This window comes from Ictidomys tridecemlineatus, chromosome 13 (genome assembly GCF_052094955.1).
Source record: "Ictidomys tridecemlineatus isolate mIctTri1 chromosome 13, mIctTri1.hap1, whole genome shotgun sequence".
NCBI lineage: Eukaryota > Metazoa > Chordata > Mammalia > Rodentia > Sciuridae > Ictidomys > Ictidomys tridecemlineatus.
Genome location: NC_135489.1, coordinates 71034568 through 71048913, shown reverse-complemented (window position 1 = coordinate 71048913; position 14346 = coordinate 71034568). Strand labels below are relative to the sequence as shown.

The 14346-nt window shown below is 38.2% G+C and overlaps 1 protein-coding gene across 7 annotated transcripts in view; it reads left to right on the top strand.

Annotated features, from left to right (window-relative positions):
- LOC144369902 (uncharacterized) overlaps nt 1–14346 on the top strand; it is a 64110-nt gene that overhangs the window by 24500 nt on the left and 25264 nt on the right. Inside the window, exon 6 of one of the 7 annotated variants that reach the window (XR_013429746.1) lies at nt 8848–10363. The exons of the other annotated variants lie outside the window; for them this stretch is intronic. The gene's annotated coding sequence lies outside the window, so the exon portion shown is untranslated. Of the gene's footprint in view, nt 1–8847; nt 10364–14346 lie in introns of those variants that run through there. 7 annotated transcript variants of the gene reach the window in all.

Below are 14346 nucleotides of genomic sequence, written 5' to 3'. Positions count from 1 at the left end.
TATGGCACATAGAGGTTGATGAGTATGTCTATTGTGTCGAATGAGCTAGAAAGAGCCTCGTAGAGGTCTAGAGAAGCATATGTTTGCTCATATTAATAATTTTTCAAAAATCAAATAAGATTAGGGGAGTAGGTCCCTTTATAGCTCCCTCTTCTAAAAAGGATAGAATATGACAATAACATGTATTTATTATCACTTTATGCATCACACCTGTGAAAACACAAGCTATGTTTCATACTCTCCAAAAAAGGACAAATATCATTACAATCAAATAAAATGTGACTAAAAAAGACACACAATCTCATAATTGACCGTACATTTAGAAATACTTGTGACAAGTGAATGGAGATATAACTGAGGTCACTAGAACCAAGTGAATTAGTCTGGGTCATGTTTGTCAATAGAACTGCACTTTGAAGGAAGTTTTTGGGGATAGAACATAAGCTCAACTAAGAAAGAAGATTAGGCAATTATATGTTCCAGCCCCCAAAAATCCAAACAAATAGATGGCTGCAAGGAAAATTCAGATTTCAGTTCATTTCTCTTAGATATCAAAATCAGAATCTCCAAAGGATTGATGTAGTAAAATAGGTTTTAACCAATTTTAAGTTTCTCATGTCCTAGTGAAATCTCTACATTCTATTAAATTTCCTTAGTCCTTTGAAGATAGAGGAGGCTGATTATTTTCTGATTATCATTCTCTTAAATATCTTATTATGTTCATTATTTCATTATTGCTGTTTATTTTTCTGGCCCCATGATGACTTTTACTTTTGTTCATATTCTGGATACTGTGCATAGTCTTAAGAGGTAAAGAGTATTAAAGTAAATGTAATTTTGTTTTGTTTGGTACTCGGGATTGAACTCAGGGACACTCAACCACTGAGCCACAACCCCAGCGTTATTTTGTATTTTATTTAGAGATGGGGTCTCATTGAGTTGCTTAGCACCTCGCCTTTGCTGAGGCTGGCTTTGAACTCGAGATCCTCCTGTCTCAGCCTCCCAAGCCAGTGAGATTATAGGTGTGCGCCACTGCATCCAGCTGAAAGGGAGTGTAGTTTTAATTATCATGACTAAAGTTATATGACTGATCATCTTAAGGCATTTTTTACAATGGAACGTTTCCATGTACAAGGGCTTTCTAACAAAGACCATCTCACTAAATGGCTTTTTCAAAACAGTCTCAGCTTTATTCATTCTGCACACTATCAAAATGGTGGCATTATAGTATGATGGCCTTATATTAATGTTCTACTTTCTCTGCTATGCTTTTTAATGACATAACTTGCATTTTTATATTACTATTAGTCAGCAGACTACATGATATCAGATTACCTGTTTTCCTACTATCAAACCACTGTATATGAAGCCTTTCAGAATTTTAATATAAAGTCTTAATTAGCAAGTATTTTACCAGAACTAAAGTATCTGTATGCTTATAAATGATAAAATAGTTATAATAATAAAAAGAATATAAACTCAGTAATCCAGATGGCCCATGGCATGTTCTTGAAAAAACAATCTTTTGAAACTATCAAGTTACACTTTATGCAAGTTTCTAATTCCCAGCCCCTACCACTAGCTCTTGACACTAGTAAGTCAGTGAGGATGTGCTAAGCCCCTATGTATTTCTTCATTTGTGATGGCTGAATCTTAGAGAGCAAGTTAAGTGATTTTGCCAACTTTCTGGAGTCTTTTCCTGGCATCCAACTTCACCTGGACAGAATTCTCTGGCCACTAGACTGTGCCAGAGATCACCCAGAATGTGAAATGACATCTGCCAATGATGACTGGTGGTGCAGACAATATGCAGTGAATCAGAGTGCACTCTCTTCCTCCAAATAATAATCTCTATTTAAAAGATTGATTTTATCAAAATTTAGTCCTGCCTGGGCTTGTTCTTACCACAGAGTCCTTCCTCATGTAAGTGACAGTTGAAGACAAAGCTTTCATCAGTAACTTGATTATTAATTAAACACCTTTGTCCTGGAGAGAAGCCTTACTCCTTCCATCAGAATATAATGACAGAAAAGGTGTTTCAGAACTTAGAAGCTTAAGTGGCAAATGAGTGTTACTTTGCCTATTAGCTATGGCTCTTTTTCAATGAGTATACTAGTTTTCTTGGGTAGCCATAGCAAAGTGCCTCAAACGGGGTGGGGGGTGGGGCGTATGTCACAGAAATTTTCTCAAATTTCCCCTTTTTATAGGGACACAGTCATATTGGATTGGATTCTACCCAATGTCCTCATATTAACTTGAATGTCTCCAAAATCCTGTTTCTTTATGAGTTCATATATGTTGGTACTGCGTTAAGATGTCAAAATCTTTTGGGAAGACACAGACAGTTCAACCCGAAACAAGTCACATATTGCTCTATCTTTAAATGTTGTCAAATATTATAAAACCCCTTCTTGCTGGTTGTTCTAATGACTACGTAACTCCTTGTTCTAATTGATCTTGCTAACTTTGTCAGCAAGAATCTTTTTCTTTCCTGTATTTCTTCCTTTTTTTTTCTTTTTAATTTTCTGTCAATGACTTGACTAAGAAATAATTTCCCATTTCTGTTCTTAAATTCTTTGTCTCTATAATGTATACATTTCATCTTTTTTTAACTTTGCATTTTCATAAGCTTTCAATGTTTCCATGTTAGATACTACTACTCAGTCCTGGGAGTTTGTTTTATTGCTTTTAATCTTTTACATCTCACAAATCCTTTTAACCATTATTTGAGCTTGGCAACACTCTAAAGATAGAAATGCACTTTAAAGAGAAGGAAAAAAAAGTAACATTTTACACTAAAAAGAAAGACAAATCATCACTGAGAGTCATTCAGCACCTTGTTTATTAATATCTCCTGTTGTGATATTGGTTAAATGGGAAGCAGGTACATACATATGACATTCACAACTCTGCACTATTTGGCTCTTTTCTGCATGACACCCCTCAGTAGTGTCCTATGACCATCCCCCATCCTGCATCAGCCTAGCTCCCTGGACTCTGGCAGTGGTTTGCCTTCACCCAATGGAAGATACTTGTGGGGAGAGGTGTGCTGGAAGGGAAAGAGGCCAGGGTGCTCATTATCTGACCTCTGTGGTTCTTATTTGAAGGCAGCCCTGGTAGAGGCTGAGTTCTGAGACCATTGCTGAGGTGGTATTTGTTCTTCCATGACAGCCTCAAGCCAAGGTCCAGGAGCATGCCTCTCCCTGTCACATCTAGATGTGCAGCCTACTTTTAGGTGGTGTTTGTCCATCAAGGGTCTCCTCATACTTGCCCACACCTCTGAGAGCAGTCCTTTCCTCAAAGATTCTTCATCAGTCCATCTTTGCCATGTCTTCCAAGGTCAGGGGATTCTGACTTAAAATTTGAATACAGTTCTCTTTCTTTTCCTATGAACCTTGGAAGAACAACAAACAATCCCCGAGAAAGCACTTGCCTTTCAGCAAGTTATGAAAATGGCCCATGAAAGACCATTTCCATTCAGAAAATAGTTCTTCAAGGGTATTCTACACTTTTGTAGAATGTTCTAAATACGCGGAGATAAAGATGCTTTCTTTAGTTCAGTTAGAGCACCAGCACCCTAGAAGGTGAGACACTAAGCCCTACTGTAAAAAAAAGTAAAGGCAAATATTATGTGGGCTTAACCTCAAGGATACCTTATCTCTACTGGGGCCAGATGTTTATTCAGACATAAACATCACCCACATCAGAATGCTCTTGGAGTGACTAATTCCACCTTTACTCATAGGCTGGTGTTCCATGGCTCAAACCTGGTGGCTGTGTGGATTATTACAATATTGAAATACTTACATAGTGATTGGTGAAGAATCCTGAATGGCCCCCTGCTGCCAGCCTGTCTCAGCGTCTCCTCTGACAGTATCTATACCTCCCTGTTCTCCTGGCAGTTGAAGTCCTCTGGGTCAACTCCAACCCTATGGACAGGAAGTTCATTCTTACTGGCTGCAATTTGTGCTATTTTAGTGATTAAGTTTTTAATATCATCTAGTGAATCCTGCTCTTATTTAGCTTTTTGACATTTTGGAGTTCATCATAGCGTTTTTATGTTAATTTGGATTTTTGAAAGTTGTACATTTATTATCTTGACTACTACTTTTTGGCATCCCTTACGTTTTCCACCCCATCTTCATCTTAATTCGCTCTGGAACTGGCCCATCTGTACTCATTCTGGCATACAGTTTTCAAACTGTTAGGGCTGTTATGTGATTTTAAAAAAAAAAAAAGCAATGAAATGATGAGAATGGTGTCAGGTGCTGCTGGACAGAGTGACAGACCCATGTGAAGGGACATGGGGCCAAGATTGCCATTGGGGAAGGCAGAGTCCACCTTCTCTTTCTCTCTGTAGAAAGGGGTATATAGAGTCAGCTTGGGCTGCCATAACAAAGTGCCATGACAGAGTCACTTGAACAATAAAAATTATTGACTCACAGTTCTAGAGGCTGTAAGGCTGAAATCCAAATGTCATTAGGATATTTTCTTCTGAGAATTATCTCCCTGGATTATTGTATATGCCATCTTCTCCCTATGTTCTCACATGGTCCTCCTTCTTGTGTGACTTTGTCCTAATCTCTCCTTTTTCATATGTATGTATGCATTTATTTATTTATTTATTACATATTATTGTATAAATTAACAGTTTCATTGTGTAATTTCCATATATACATGTATAATGCATTGTCCTTCTCTCTACCCTTTTTAAACTTCCTCTATCCCTGTATCTGCTTCCTGGTCCCTAATAATCCTTTTTCCTGAATATCTTTTTTTTTGTTTTTGTTTTTAGTTTCCACATATGAGAAAACACAAGAAATACTTGCCTTAATGTGTCTGAATTATTTCCTTTAACAAGATCCAGTTTTGTTTTCCTGCAAATGACAGGATTCATTTTTTTCTTTGACTGAATCATACTCCATCATTTATACATAGTATATTTGCTTTATTCATGCATCTGTTGACAGGCGCCTTGGCTGAGTTCATATCTTACTTATTGTGAATAGTGTCACAAGAAACATGGTCATTCAGGTGTCTTTTTTATTTGCTGATTTCATTTCTTTTGAATAAATACCAAGCAGTGGTATAGCGGGGTCATATGGTAGTTCTATTTTAATTTTCTGAGGACCATCCATACTGTTTTCTATACATGTTGTACTAATTTACATTCTTAACAACATTGTATATGATTCTGTTTACATCCTCATAAGTGTTTTTTTTATAATACCTATTCTAACTGGAATAACCATCTTACCCAACTTGTTAAGATGTAATCTCCTTGTAGATTTAATTTAAATTTTTGTAATGCCTAAAGAGGTTGAGCATTTCATATATAATTATTGGCAATTTGCATTTGAGAACAATCTTGAATAGAATAGTTTGAGGATAGTCTTCTTTTGAGAAGTGTCTATTAGGTCATTTGTCCATTTATATCATATTACTTGCTTTTTGGTTGTTAAGTTTTCCCTGTATTCATCCTCTGTCAGATGTATAACTGGCAAAGATTGACTCCTATTCTCTTTGTTTTCTCTTCACTCTGCTGATTATATTCTTAGCTGTGCAGAAGTTTTTTTAATTTGATGCAATCCTGCTAGTTCATTCTCATTCTGATTTCCTGTGCTGTTGGAGTCCTATCTTGGAAATCATTACTTTTGCTACAGTCTTGAAGCATTTCCCCTATGTTTTCTCTAGCAGTTTCAAAGGATCCTGTCTTACATTAAGATCTTTAATCCCGAGTTGATTTTTGTACAGGGTAAGAGATAATGATCTAGTTTTGATCTTCTACATGGGAGTATTTCAGTTTTCCCAGCACCATTTGTTAAAGAAGGCTTTCTTTCTCCAATATTTTGGCACCTTTGTTGATAATCAGTTCGAGTGTGTATTTACTTCTGAGTTTTCTGTTCTGTCCCACTGGTATATTTGCTTCTTTTTTTTGCCACTTACTATACTGTTTTTGTTACTTTGTCTCTCAGGTATAATGGTGTTTCTAGCATTGCTGTTTTTTCTCAAAAGTGTTTTAGCTATTCTGGATTTTATTTTTTTTGGTGCTGACATATGGATTTTAGAATTTTTTTCTATTTCTGTGAAGAGTCTCATTGGTATTTTGTTGGGTACTGCATTGTAGATTGCTTTGGATAGTATGGCCATTTTAATAATACTAGTTCTCCTAATTCATGAACATAGTAGGCATTTCCAACTTCTAATGTGTTCTTCATTATCTTTCTTCAATACTTTATAATTTGCATTGTAGAAGTCTTTCTCATTCTCAGGTTTATTCCTAGCTATTTCTTCCTCTTCTTTTCTTTAACCTTCTTCTCCTATTCTTCCCTTTTCCCTATCTTCTTTCCTTCCTCTTTGTTCATTGCTAAAATAAAATAACTTTCATGATTACTTTCTCAGAGAATTTCTTATTGGTTTATACAAAAACAACTGACTTTTTTTAAAAAAAATTTTTTAGTTGTTGGTGGACTTTATTTGTTTCTATGTGGTACTGAGGATTGAACTAATGCCTCACACATGCGAGGCAAGTGCTCTACCACAGAGCCTCAGCCCCAGCCCTCATGATACTATCGATTTGAGTTCTATTTTTATTATTATTTTTATTTAGGCGTCATTGCTATAAACTTGTCTATTAGCACTCTTTTCCCTGTTCTGATATGTTGTGATTACATTTAATTTAATTCAAGGAGTTTTAAGATATCTTCTATAACCTACTGTTCACTTAATAGGTTTCTCAATCTGCATGTGTTTGTGTATTTTCTACAGTTATTTCTAGTTTCTTTTCATTGTGATCAGATAAAATACAAGAAATTATTTCATTTACAAAAATCTGGAGTTATGGCTCAGTGGTAGAGCACTCATCTAGTATGTGTAAGGCCCTGGGTTCAGTTCTCAGTACCACATAACCACATATCATTAAATAAAATAAAGGTCCATCAACAACTAATATATATATATATATATATATATATACATACATATATTAAAAAAAATCTGGTAGGAGTTGCTCCATGGCCTAATATTTGGTCTATTTTGGGAAACATTTACTGTGCTGAAGAAAATGTGTATTTTGTAACTGTTGGGTGGAATATTTTGTAGATGTTTGTTAAGTCCATTTGATCCATGCATGGGCTTACTCTCATCTAGTGAGGAGGTCCACAGAACAGGGTAGAGAAGAGTGTGTCTTCAGAATCGCTAATCAAGACCTCCAGAGACCATGCAGGAAGCAGGTCTGATTTTATTGCATAGTAAATATGTATATATATTCAGGCAGTAGCTAAGCTGATTACAGGCAGCCACCAATGCAATTTCTGGCCAGCTGTCCTTGCAGCAACCAATTGAGGAGCTGGTCGTGGTGTAAGCACTGGGACCACAACACATGGCCTCATGCCCAGAACTGTGCCTACAAGAGTAAGCAGTTTGCAGCTCACGCGCCTAGCATGAGGGGAGTGGTTTGTGGCTCAGGCATCCTTAATGTATGCCATGTATGCAGTACTTCATGCACTTGTCCTCACAGATCTATAGTGTAATGCATATCTGATGTTTCTTTGTAGATTGTTTTTGGTTTGAATTTATTGTGACCTATCTTTCCAAATTGTTCAAGGGATTAGTACATAATGCACATGATTAGTACATATGATTATATTCATATATAAACTATAAATTTAAAAAATACAAAAAAATGTATTCATTCTATCTTTCCCTTTATCTCTACTCATGTTTGTTTTTAAAAATCGGTGCTCCAAGACTTATTGCTTATACATTTACAAGGGTAATGAATTGTTCCTTTGATCAATATATAGTGACTTTCTTGTATCTTCTGTTTTTGTTTTAAAATCTATTTTACCAATTATAAATGTAGCTACTCATTTTTGCTGTTGGATTCCCTTTTTTCAGAGCATCATTTTCCATCCTTTCACTATAGATGTGTGTATGTTTTTGCATATGAAGTAGTAAGTTTCTTGTAGGCAGCATATTGTTAGGTCTTGATTTTTAATTCATTTAACCAATCTGCATCTTTTATATAGAAAATTAAAATCATTTACATTCAGGGTGATTATCAAAAGGTATATGCTTTTTCCTGTCATTTTGCTCTTTTTTCTTCTGGTGGTTTTGAATATTCCATGTTTTTTTTTCTTCCTGTCTTATTCATCTTGATGTTTTACTATATTGATATTGTGTGATTCTTTACTATTACTCATTTGCTTCTGAGTAGCTCCATGACTACTTCTTTAGTAGGATTTATTTTTTTCACATTTGGTGATGATTTGATCTTCCTTCTTATTCTGGAAGTATTCAAGCATTCCCTTTTGTATTATTTTAGCATTTCATCACTGCTGACATAATATCTGAGGAAAACTCTTAAAGAAAGATTTATTTTTACCTCATGGCTTCAGAGGTTTCATTCTGTGGTTGGCCAGCTCCATTTACCTAAGGTGAGGCCCAACATCATGTCAAATGGACTTGGCAGACGAAAGTTGTTCATCTTATAGAAGCTGTGAATCAGAGAGAGGGACAGGAAGAGGCTGGTGACAAGACATAGTTCCCAAGGTCCTGCCCCCAAGGACCCATGCCCTTCAACTAGATCTGACTTCCTACAGTTTTCCACTACCTCCTAGTAATCCATTCATATTATGAAGTCAGCAATGGATTAATCCATTTAGGAGTTAGATCCCTCAAGATTCCATCATTTTCTAAAAGCCCCATGCCTCTATACTATTGCACTGGAGACCAACCTGCCAGAGTATGAGCCTTTTGGGGGACATTCTGGATCAAAACCATAACAAGTATCTTAATGATACTAGTCTAGTTGTCATTAATTCCCTTAATTTATTCTTATCCAAGGTCTATTTCTTGAAGACTAAAACTGCTGGATATAGAAGACATTTTTGGCACTCTATTCCTTTACCCAGACTACTTTCTTCTTTTTAATGATCACCAGTCAGAATACTGTTCAATTTATTTCAGGAAATAGAAAAAGAAGCAATAATTACAAGCTCATTCTATGAGGCCAATATCACCCTGATCCCAAAACCAGGCAAAGACACATCAAAGAAAGAAAACTTCAGACCAATATATTATAATGAATATAGATGCAAAAATTCTCAATAAAATTCTAGTAACTTGAATACAAAAACACATCAAAAAGATTGTGCACCATGATCAAGTGAGATTCATCCCAGGGATGCAAGGTTAGTTCAACATACGGAAATCAATAAATGTAATTCATCACATCAATAGACTTAAAGATAAGAATCATATGATCATCTCCATAGATGCAGAAAAAGCATTTGACAAAATACAGCACTACTTTATTTTCAAAACACTAGAAAATCTAGGGATACCAGGAACATATCTCAATATCATAAAGGATATCTACGCTAAGCCTCAGGCCAATATCATTCTGAATGGAGAAAAATTGAAGGCATCCCCTCTGAAAACTGGAACAAGACAGGGATGCCCTCTTTCACCACTTCTATTCAACATAGTTCTTGAAAATCTGGCCAGAGCAATTAGACAAACAAAAGAAATCAAAGTATAGGAAAAGAAGAACTTAAATTAGCACTATTTGCTGATGATATGATTCTATACCTAGAAGACCCAAAAAACTCCACCAGAAAATTTCTAGAACTAGTAAATGAATTCAGCAAAGTAGCAGGATATAAAAATCAACACCCATACATCAAAGGCATTTCTGTATATCAGTGACAAAGCCTCTGAGAAGGAAATGAGGAAAACTACACCATTCACAATATCCTCAAAAAAAAAATAAGTTACTTGGGAATCAACTTAATGAAAGAGGTGAAAGATCTATACCATGAAAACTACAGAGCCCTAAAGAAGGAAGTCAAAGAAGAGCTTAGAATATGGAAATATCTATCTTGCTCTTGGATAGGTAGAATTAATATTATTAAAATGACCATACTACCAAAAGCACTATACAGATTTAATGCAATTCTGATCAAAATCCCAATGGCATTCCTCATAGAAATAGAAAAGGCAATTAAGAAATTCATCTGGAAAAATAGGAGATCCAGAATAGCTAAAGCAATCCTTAGCAGGAAGAGTGAGGCAGGTGGCATCGCTATACCAGACCTTAAACTATAGTATAGAGCAACAGTAACAAAAACAGCGTGGTATTGGTACCAAAAACAGATTGGTAGACCAATGGTACAGAATAGAGGACACAGAGACTAACCCACAGAATTACAATTATCTTATATTAGACAAAGGTGCAAAAAACATGTATTGGAGAAAAGATAGCCTCTTCAACAAATGGTGGTGGGAAAACTGGAAATCCATATGCAACAAAATGAAATTAAACCCCTATCTCTCACCATACACAAAACTTAACTCAAAATAGATCAAGGATCTAGGAATTAGACTAGAGACTCTGCATCTAATAGAAGCAAAAGTAGGCCCTAATCTTCATCATGTGGGATTAGGCTCCAACTTCCTTAATAAGACTCCTATAGCACAAGAATTGAAACCAAGAATCAATAAATGGGATGGAATCAAAATTAAAAGTTTCTTCTCATCAAAAGAAAAAATTGTGAGGTGAACAGAGAGCCTACATCCTAGGAGCAAATTTTTACCCCTCACACATCAGATAGAGCACTAATCTCTAGGGTATATAAAGAACTCTAAAAGCTAAACATTGAAAAAACAAATAACCCATCAACAAATGGGCCAAGGACCTGAACAGACACTTCTCAGAAGAGGATACACAATCAATCAACAAATACATGAGAAAATGCTCATCATCTGTAGCAATCAGAGAAATGCAAATCAATACTACTCTAAGATATCATCTCACTCCAGCAGAATGGCAGCTATTATGAAGACAAACAACAATAATTGTAGGTGAGGATGTGGAAGAAAAGGTACACTCATACATTGCTGGTGGGACTGCAAATTGGTGCAGCCAATTTGGAAAGCAGTATGGAGATTTCTTGAAAATCTGGGGATGGAACCACCATTTGACCCAGCTATTCCACTTCTTGGACTATACCCAAAGGACTTAAAAACAGCATGCTACAGGGACACAGCCACATCAATGTTTATAGCAGCACAATTCACAATAGCTAAGCTGTGGAGCCAACCTAGATGTCCTTCAGTGCATGAATGGATAAAAAAAAATGTGGCATGTATACACAATGGAATATTACTCAGCATTAAAAAAAAAATCATGGCATTTGCAGGTAAATGGGTAACAGTGGAGAAGATAATGCTAAGTGAAGTTAGTTAGCCAATCCCCAGAAAACAAATGCCGAATGTTTTCTCTGATATAAGGAGGGTGACTCATAGTGGGATAGGAATGGAGAGCATGGGAGGATTAGATTAATTCTAGATAGGGAAGAGGGGTGGGAGGGAAAAGAAGGGGGCAGGGGATTAGCAAGGATGGTGGAATGTGAAGGACATCATTATACAAAGTACATATATGAAGACTTGAATTGAATGTCAACATACTTTATTACAAACAGAGTTATGAAAAATTGTGGTATATATATGTGCATTAAGAATTGTAGGGGCTGGAGATGTGGCTCAAGTGGTAGCGCATTCACCTGTCATGATCGGGGCACTGGGTTTGATCCTCAGCACCACAAAAAAAGAAAATAAAGACATTGTGCCCACCTAAAACTAAAAAATAAATAATAATTTAAAAAATAATTGGAATGCAGGGTTGGGATTGTGGCTCAGCAGTAGAGCACTTGCCGCGGGGCCCTGGGTTCGATCCTCAGCACCACATAAAAATAAATGAATGGAGTAAAGGTATTGTGTCCAACTGCAACTAAAAAAATAAATATTAAAAAAAGAATCATAATGCAAAAAAAAACAAAGTACGTGTATAAAGGCATAAATTGGCTTGAACATACTTGATATTTAGAGATATGAAAACCTGTGCTCTGAATGGGTAATAAGAATTGTAGTGTATCCCACTGTTGTCATGTATTTTAAAAAAATAATAAAATCAATTTTAAAAATACTAATAATTTACAGTGGAATGCATTACAATTCTTATTACAAATATACAGTGCAATTTTTCATATCTCTGGTTGTATATAAAGTATGTTGACACCAATTTGTGTCTTCATACATGTACTTTGGATAATGATGTCTATCACATTCCACCATCCTTGCTAACCCCCTGCCCCCTTCTCTTCCCTTTCACCCCTCTTCCCTATCTAGAATTCATCTATTACTCCCATGCTCCCCCTCCGTACCCCACTATGAATCAGCCTCCTTATATCAGAGAAAATATTCAGCATTTGTTTTTTGGGGATTGGCTAACTTTACTTAGTATTATCTTTTCTAAAGCATCAGGGTTCTCAGGAGGTGAGCATTATGCTGCTTGGAACCAGGATGGTGGAGGGCCTACTGGGGGAGGAGCAGCCTTGCCTCTGGGGCCCAGGGTGGGTGGGGTTCAGTCCAGTCCCGGGGGTGAGTGGGTGGGGCCCAGTCTAACAATGGGTGAAGACCAGAAAATGAGGTCCCCCCACGAGGCCTCCTAGGAGGCTCCAGTGGAGGCCCAACCCAGGACAAGAGCGAATATCCACCAGGTGGGGAAGAGGCCTGGGCAGTGGCATCTGGTGTCTGAGTTTTGCTCCCCCCTGTCCCCAGTGCCTGCCACACAAATGGCTGGTGAAGCCTTTTGTGCTGTGCCCTGGTGTGTTTGCTTTTGAATTGTAACAGAATTATCATAATCTACATTTGGCATTTGAGCTCTTGAAGTGGAGTATTCCAGGTGTCAGATCAGGTGGGGGAGGCTTTATTGAGATATCACTCCCGGGCGGAATTCAATCAGACCCACAGAGGGGAGAGGAGAAGGGTCTGAGGAGAAACCGCATGGAAGCTCGACCACACTGGACTTTTATGGGGCTTACAGCAGGAAGGGAAGGGCTTGGGACAGGAAAAGGTGTTTCTAGGGTCCCTTTGCCCCCTTGGAGTTGGTCAGGGGAGTTGGCTGAACTCCAGGATTGGCCAGGGGGTCCTGCTGATTGACAGATGTTAGTCAGGAGATCTGGCTGATTGACAGGCATTTCCTCTGGCATCTGATTGATGTTCTTTTCTGGAGTGGGCTGCTTTGTTCTAAGTTGCCACTAAGTCACCACCAAGTCGCCGCCACCGATCTAACACCAGGGACATGTGGGGCAGAGCACTTGTCTAGCATCAGTGAGCTTCCACATGTATCTTTTCTTGTCCTGGGAATTTCCCACGGGCATTTAACCACAGAACCATATCCCCAGCCCTTTTAAAATTTTATTTTGAGACAGGGCCTCACTAAGTTGGTGAGTCTGGCTTTGAACCTGTGATCCTCATGCTTCGGCCTCCTATGTTGCTAGGATTACAGGCATATGCCACCACTCCCAGCTCTTCCTCACATTTCTAAGGAAACTGGTATGCTCAGCAGCTGGGGTACTCTGCTCTGACAGGACCTGATGCTGTGGGCAGCCTGGTCTGAACACTCCCATCTACCTGCACTACTGGGCTGCTTACCTAGTCAGATTCCCGCCCCAGGCCAATCTGTCTTGAGAACTTGCTCCTGCACCTCAGGACAGGCATGCTTGTCAGAGTGATCTCTGGCAGTTGTCTTCCAGAAACTGGCTGGAGTCCCTCCAAGGGGCTTTTCTGGGCCACCCTTGCATTTTCCGTGGCCTTCATGCCACTGCGTCATAGAGGGTACAACCAGGCCCTCCTCAGGGCACCTGCAAGTCCCACACCATGGTGCCAGCCCTCTTAAAGGCCAGAGCCTTGCCTGGGAGCTGCCCCCTCCTAGAGGGCACCTGGTATCTGTTCTAAGGTTGAGGCAGGGTGTGTGCTCTGATGGACCTGGAGGGTCCTCTGTGCCATGCAATGACCTGCAGGTATCTACAAGACCCTGGCATCCATTTCATCCTGACATTTGGGACATTGGTCACCTGGACTTAGTTTTCACTTCTGTGAGAAGAAAACAACCTAATCTGAGGTTTAATTATTTGAATTATTAGAAATCTTTTGGTTACAAAAATTACCAAAATTGTAATTCAAAATGGTTAAGTGGAATTTATTGCTCACATCACAGATAAATTCTGAGGCTGTAGGTGACGCTCAATTTAGGCACCCACATGGAACTAGTGTCCCTAGAAGGGAGTGAGGGAGGAGAGGCCATGCAAGGTTGGGAAGCGTCCTCAGAGGCCATGGAATTGGCCTGGAAGGACTGGACAGTCCACCCAGGCTGCTGTGAGATGCATGGCTGAAGGGCAATCTTTTGGCTTGGGGCTTGGTTACTTATTCTAGACCAAGGACAGATTGGCTGCTTCTGGGAAAAAAATCAGGTTAAAACAGCTCAGAGCCCAAAGACGT